The following is an 8089-nucleotide window of genomic DNA, read 5'->3' as shown; positions in this document are numbered from 1 at the left end:
CATAGGCTATTAATTTGCTCTGTCTCTACTTTGTTGCTCTATCCTATAAAAGGAAGGGCAGTGGAAAATGAAGTAAGAGGTTGCTTAATTTGATTTCCAATATTACACTATAATTTGTTGTTGCTTTTGGTCTTCTGGAAAACTATAAATAGAGATTGGACACTGTATACAATTTCATGATGAAGCATCTTTCTGAATTTCTTCTTCACTGGGAACGAGACACATGACATTGACATCTCTTCACTAACTGTTCACATTCAGCGTAAGCTTCCTGTACTTTCTGAGGAAAATGATGTGTACCTGATATATTTCTGGTACTATCTGCTCCAAACTCCTAAAGACCAGTTCAAACTTGTTAGAAGAGGTCTAGATCTGTCATACACTGTCCTCCCAAATGTTGCTTAAATATTTTGAATTGTGAGCAGAAATACTATTGTGTTCTCAGTAACTTTCGTTAGGATGTATACAATTGGTGGCGTCCACTCCATATGTGTGATCATGACAACATTGACTTGGATCACTGGATTAAAATGAAGTATGTGAGATTTCTTGAGATTTCTCCTCAGTAAATGTAACCATTTTTTGTGGTTAGTCAGTGATCTGTAATGGGAGATGATTTGTGATAGCCTCCTCGAACTTTTAGGAATTGCGCAACCATCCATGAAGCTGTGTTCTTTCCTACAGAATTACATTTTATTATCCTTAAGTAATTGTACAAAGGAGTTATCTCCCAACAAACCCGTAGATATAAACATGGCTTTGCTTTCTACTGCTACAATACCAGAGTTTGGGTAATTTACAATGTAAAAACCTTTGTTTTGGCTCATGATTTTGGGAGTCCATGAGTATAAGGGCAGCATCTGCTTAGTTTTCTTTGCAGCTCTGATTTATGGTGGTCCTGACCATTCATCCTCATACTATTTGAATTCCAAATCAGATATGTAGTTTAAAGCAGATCATTAATTAAGTTGCTTATCACATTCACTTGTTAAATTAAAATAACCAAGCTGACCAGACTTTTACACACAAACAAATAGGTGTTCATGCATTAAAATAAGCTAATGTAATGCTTGTATGTAAACACAGATATAATATTTATATAATATGTATACAAATTTTATGTGCACTATATATAATAAGCTAATAAAATATTTACATAGTATAAGATCTGGTATTTTCACTGTAGCTAGAAGATTGGCCAGTGACTATAACTGCTGAAAATTTGAACTGCTTGGAAATCACCTCTTACTCTTAAGAAGATCTAAGAAAATTTAGAACTTGTACTATTATATGGATTGAATAAGTTGTATATAGAGTAATATAGCATCACAAGAAGGCTATTTCTTTAATATCATATCTCTGAGTAAAAGGAAGAAATTTAATTGAATGGGATTCCTCCTTATGTATAGAGAACTTCTGTGAAACATAAGAACTTGTCTTTTATTGTTTAATGTCTATCTTACAGTAGAGTCCTATAAAAGTTTTGACCTAAACATTTGAGTTATTTATTCTATCAAATTAAACAGTTAATGGAGTGACATGGCAAACTATTCAAATATATATGTAAAATATTTACACTCTGTTCAAGTTAGAAGTATATATTATTTTATGCATTATTGGAATTAAGTAGTTATAGAAAGAGAAACATACAGATACAGCGAATATTTGATTTAATCAACATTTTGAACCTGTATTGGGCATTAAACAAGACATTGTGAATATAAAAGGATCCAGAAGTCTCTGGACTTGAAGGGAACATATGTAGAAGGGAGATCTGAGATAACACACTCTCTCCCTCCCTCCCTCCCTCCCTCCCTCCCTCCCTCCCTCCCTCCCTCTCTCTCTCTCTCTCTCTCTCTCTCTCTCTCTCTCTCTCTCTCTCTCTCTCTCTCTCTCTCTACGGCAAAGTAATACACTGTATTCAAATGGAGTGTACAATTAGAAAATGAGAAGGTAGAATTTGTCTTAAATGTTTTCATTTAGACTTAAGATATTTAGACTCAGGACAGGTAAGAAATTTCAGGCAAAAACAACAGCATGCATGATAAAACGTGCACAGGCAGAAAAATGCATGAATATTGGTAGGGATGGTGACAACCTACTAGGAGGAAATCTTAGAATTTGGAGTGAAGGAATGATGAGATGGTAAGTTAGAGGTTCCGCTGGGGAATGTTGGAGGACTGAGGCGTCTAGATTTCATCACATATGCCATTGGGAACTACTACTGTCTTCTAAGGGTTGAAGCAACATGCTCAAATTTGTGAAAGAAAAGAAAAGAAAAATTGCTGTTTAAAGATGTGTCAGAGGGGCTGTGAGAAGAGTCAGCTGCAACTCATTCTCAATGAGGCAACTTCCATTGAAGAATAGCAACCCTTCTGCTGCTCTCAGATGAGAAGAAGTACATCTGTGTGAGTGTCCTTTGCATTTACACACACACACACACACACACACACACACACACACACACACACACACGGCATAGACAGTGAATCTGAGAGCTAGGATATTGTAGGGTCTCAGGACATGGACTTTGAAATCAGCCTGCCTCCTCATCCACTAGCTATGGAACTGTGCATAAGCTAGCAAGCTAAAATAAAATAATTAATAAAACTCACTAATTTACAAGTTGGTCAACCATGTATTGTAATAATTTTATCCAAGATAGGATTGGCTGATAGTACGGGTAGTTTCCAGATACTATACATGTACAATCATTGCCCTCTTCACTATTGTCAATGGATGACATTGCCCAAGCTGTTAAAGCTCCCCGAAGCAGAATGAGACCTACAAAGTCAGGAAGAGCTCCCTACTTGGCAGTTTGAACAAATGATTCAGACACAGAACATATAATCCCACTAACACCGTTCCAAGTTTCTTTCTCAGAAATTACTTCAAGAAGCAAACATTTTCCTTTTCTCTTGCAGTTTCTCCAGGTCCTTGCTAATTCATCACTGCTGCTGTCTGCTCAGGAACAGTCTCCAAAGCATCTAACACAGAAAAGTTGATCCAACACATTATTCCTAACTGCTTAAGTTTATCCTACAACAGCTTTTAGGACTTGCTTATGAAATATAAGCTACAAGGATTACAAGTGGGTTTTTTCCTTTCTCTTTCTTTTTTGGCAGATATTACACATAGCCTTAGCATGGGGGAAAAATGGCACTGGAATCAAAGGGAAAAAAGCCCAACACAAGTACTCAGGAAAAATGAGAGTAATTAGTCCTTAACTCTGGTGGTTGATTGGGGATGATCTGCCAAACAGTAAAGATGTTCACTGAAAACAGGACTCCATGAGAACAAGGCTGAAGACCTGCTCTTAAATGAATCCTATAGATTCATCTAGGAAGCTTAATTAATCAGCAAGGTTTTCCTATACCAGATCATCTGTAACAAGGCCACTAATTTGGACATAGAAGACAGTTGTATTCCAGGCTCTATGGTTATTGGAATGGCCATAACAGATATCTAGAGCTCCACCTACAGAACCCTCCTTCCAGCCTTATGCCTCAAAAGCCTCCTGGATTGTTTCCTCAGCTTCTTATCATGTCTGGGAAAATGGGGGAGATGTGAAATTCAGAGAGGATATCTGAGAAATAAACCTTTGGGTTATATTATTGCATGTACTCTACTGAGCCAATCTCTTCCAAACTAAACACAACTTTAAAAAGAGGAAAAGATTTGTATCCACTTAAAAAATACAGAAATACAATCAGAATTTTCGAAGCTTTGAAGTTCTCCAGTTTGTGTAGGGAGAGAGGGAAGTCTGTGTCTTTGCTCTCTCCAGTCCTCTCTATTTTACAGGCCTTTTACTTCTTGTCTCCAGGCAGTATGAACTCGATCTTCCTGGCTAGATATTGACAGTTGAACTTAAGTGTGTATTTCTATAAGAATCTAGTTCAGAACTCTCTTTTGCCAATAACCTGTAGAAATAAATTTTCATTTGATGTGTCACAAAACTTTCATTTCTTTCAACAATCCTCTCTAGATGTCTTTTATTTATTACTTAATTTGCAGTTGATATACATTAAGTTGTACACAGTAAGGGGCTTCACTGTGACCATTCTGTACTTCATATAGTATTCTCCCCTTCTGTCATTCTTCCTTATCTTCCTCCTTTCTCCATCTTTCTCTTTCCCTTCCATTTCCTTCCTAGGCCCGATTTGGATGATATGATCTCAGATGTTTCCCCTTAGCTTCCACAGGTGAAAAAAAGTATGTAATACCTATTTGTGTGACTGGCATATTTCACTTAATATAATGAAATCTAGTTCCACCCACCTTCCAGAAAAGGACAATTTTATTCTTTATATGGTTGAAAAAAATCTCTATTGTATACATTGTCCTTAAACATGTATTTTCTGATAGGTACCTAGGCCAATTCCATAATTTGGTTACTGAGAAGAGTGCTATAATAAGCATAACTAAGTTCTAGAACTTTCTTTTAGACACTGTTACAAGACTTGGCTTCTAAAACCTTAACATCAACATCGCTTTCCTTTCATAACTATATGATTCCCAGAAACATTACAAGATCCCTGAAACCAGGAATCAAGACATTTGTACTATTGTTACATTTTCTGAAATACCTGGAATAATGTTTAATTGAATCAGAATTGAGTTGCAAAAATAAATCCTAGCTTTCCTGTTTACAACCTATATAAATTTTAGGCAATACATTTTAGGCATATTATCTTAACTTTTAGAATGTCTGATTATGTATTGGTAAAATGAGTATAACACTAATTACAATGACATGGGGATCAACTATGACAGTATATGCAAATCACTTAAAGTGGCACTTGATCCACTGTGTGTGTTCAATAAATGGTAAATTAAAACAAATTTTGTATTTGGTAGTATTGTGCTATAAGACTTATCTTCTCCAGATAAATCATCCACTTTACTTGGCTCTCCAATTAAAAACAAAACAACCCTTTGTGACAATGAATATCTAGGTATGCATTGACAACTCTGGTCTGAATTGAAACAACTCTTCTTACTGTGACACACTATTGAAAATCCCACTTATCTTGGTGAGCAATGCACAATGAGTGAATATATTAAGTACGCATCTGGATAATGTTTGCATGTGCATGCCTGTGGGTGCGTGCATGTGTGTGTGTGTGTGTGTGTGTGTGTGTGTGTGTGTGTGTGTGTGTGTGTGTGTATGCATGCTGTGCAAATCTTGGGGTTTGAACTCAGGGCTTGGAGGATATCCCTAAGTTTTTTTTGCTCAGAGCTAATGCTCTAAACCACTTGAGCCATAGCTCTACTTTCAACTAAAAATTAGTTTCATATTAGTAGAGTATATTGCCAGTCCCTGGGCTTGCCAGGGCTCAGGGCCTGAGGGCTGTCCTTGGGCTTCCTCAGGGGTAGAGCTTTGCCACTAGAGCCATAGCACCACTTCTGGCTTTTTCTATGTAGGTGGTACCAGGGAATCGAACCCCGGTCTTTGTGCATGCTAGGCAAGCATTTGCTACTAGGCCAAACTCCTGGCTCTATGTTCTTTTGTATACAACTTTCTTATAAAGCTTTTGTGGTTTTCTTCCCCTTATAAGGGGGTGTCATTCTTTCCTGAGGTTTCTCATCACATTCTGTACACTGACTTCTCACGGATCACCCACACATGATTGTTCTTGGCATGTGGGCAGTAACTAATAGTTATTTATCTTTGTAATCTCAACTTCCAGTATCTAGTACAATGTTGACCCATGATAGATGACCACTGGTGAATGTTTGCTCTTTCAATAGGTTAATATGCTGTCTCAATTTTTCCTACTTGCTTATTAACTTGTTCTGTGACTGAATTTAATATCAATCTTTCTGGGTTTCTTGTTTCTTCCATGGAAAAGACATTAAATAAATTTGTCCTCTCGGGGTACTCATGGATATGTAGGTAGAGCAGTACAATGATCAGCTTTCAGAATCTCATTTTCTTTTTGAATATTCTATCTTCCCAATACAGAGAATCGCAGTGTTAATAAACACAGAGATAAAACAACCTTCTTTATTAGATCTGGGGGAGGCCAACAGGCCTCTGACATGTGGAAAGTGTCAGATCAGCCTGGATTTTAATATGGTTAGAGAATGTAATTTGACATAGCCATTCTCTCTCTTTTTTTTTAATGGACTAGTTACCAGATCCAAGATCAAAGATGCCTGTTGTTTATGTTTGCTCTTTTACTTTAATGACTTCTGACACTCTGTCAGTGTCCCCTGTCAACCTAGGAGAAACTTTGCTTTCCATTTAAGAAGAGATATAAAAACTCCCCAGGCTCTCTAGGGGCCCTATGATCAGTCTAAGGCGCGATAGTATCATCCTTATTTAAAACTTGAGCTATACCTAATCCTTGCTCTTCAGATAACAAGAGTCAGACACATGGAGTAATAATTTGCCTTGTAATGGGCATCAGCCAGTCAGGGAAGCATAATTTCCTCACAGTTTTAGAAATAAGCATTTTCCCCCCCAAAAATCACAACTTGGTAAATACAAACTTTCTATTCCTGTCTTCATGGGTGCCTGAAATCTCAAATAATAATAGCTTCCTTTTCTTAAGATCCCAACAAAGAAATGCAGGAAATAAAAAGAGTTCTCTACATTAATGGTTGTTCAACAAAACAAAATACAATTACTTGATACAGTTGGATTTGAGATAATGGCTCATCCTTTTATGATCATTTTAATGCATCCTTCAGTGGAAAGAGTCAGGGTCAAGGGCAATGTAAGTGTGGAAGGAGAAGTTGGAGAATTGCCTACACTGCCAACTGGGACAACAAATCGCATTGTTTGTCTGATGGAGGAGGTATCCTGCCTCATGAAAGAGAAGAAATAGACACATATTGCCATTCAATAATCATAGCCTTAGCTAAAGTTACCCTAAAGTTACTAAAGTTACTAAAGTAGTAGGATAGAGACCTCTTAAATTCAAATCATCAATGCCTGGTCTCTGAGTTAGAACAAATGTGTGTGAGTAAAGGAAAAACTGGAAGTGTTCAAGTCTCTACTCAGTTCTGTACGGAGTCAAGGAAAGGTGCCCCTCCTGTGGAATATAAGAAAGAATGAGTTGTTATTTTGGAAGTATTTAATTAGTCTTTATTCCATCTCACTCATTACTAGAGCATCCTGTAAATTAGTATGACTGTCATCCCTCTCTTGTTCTCCACGGTATGAATGAGCCTCTTCACTTCAGATGATTAAAACATGACTCCAACTTTTATTCTCCCCAAACATTGGATCTTTTTTTCAAAACTATAACTCTTTCCATTTACCCTGTGTAAAATGAGGAGGTTGGTAAATGCCACATAAGGTTTTCCTGGTAACAATTAGGTGAGTTAATCCCGTAAAGCCTTAGCAAGTAGTGACTCTTACGCTATTCTTTTATATTTCCTTCACTTTATCTTAGTGGCTCTTGCTTTAGCACATCGTAATTTCATTTGTAGGCTCAATGCTGCAACAGAACCTAGATTCATGTGGACATATTCCACTTATTCATTTAACTGAACATCAGTTTATGAGTTGTAGCTAATCCAAGAAGCCTGTTGAGCTTGCTAGTTCCAGCCTAATACTTTTCTATACACAGGGCCCAGGCTGTGCTTTTGGATCTTTCAGAAGTGATGTACTAGGCAGAGAGACTACTTCTGGAAGTAGGCACTATAATTATCAACAAAAGTATAAAGAAGGAGACCTAAAGTCAGACTTGTCAAGGATATCTATATCTAGGGCAGTGGCTTTCATAGTTTGAGTATATTTGTGACTATTGTCTCAAATGTTCCCACCACAAAATTATGAGGTGATAAGTCTAGGTGATGACACAACATTTTGATTATAGTCTTCAAAATTAAATAATTTGTTTATAAAGAAAACCCAGGTTTCTGAAACTCCTATTGAAGAGAACCTGCTAAAGTTAGGTGCCAAGGGATAGAAAAATCATTATGGTAGCTAGCGCAAGGGTAAACTTTCAAGATCTGGCCTTTGGAGAGGAAATGCCTTTTCCTGCTTACCTCCCTACTCTTTAAAGTTCTTGGCAGAAAGGCCCTAAAAGTATTATTAGTGTTAGAGTAGTGCCAGTTTCAATTAAGCTCTGTGAGT

The sequence above is a fragment of the Megascapheus bottae genome, chromosome 10 (assembly GCF_031878675.1).
Source record: "Megascapheus bottae isolate mThoBot1 chromosome 10, mThoBot2.hap1, whole genome shotgun sequence".
Classification (NCBI taxonomy): Eukaryota; Metazoa; Chordata; class Mammalia; order Rodentia; family Geomyidae; genus Megascapheus; species Megascapheus bottae.
The sequence above is the reverse complement of the archived record's forward strand: the minus strand, read 5'-3'. Positions refer to the sequence as shown.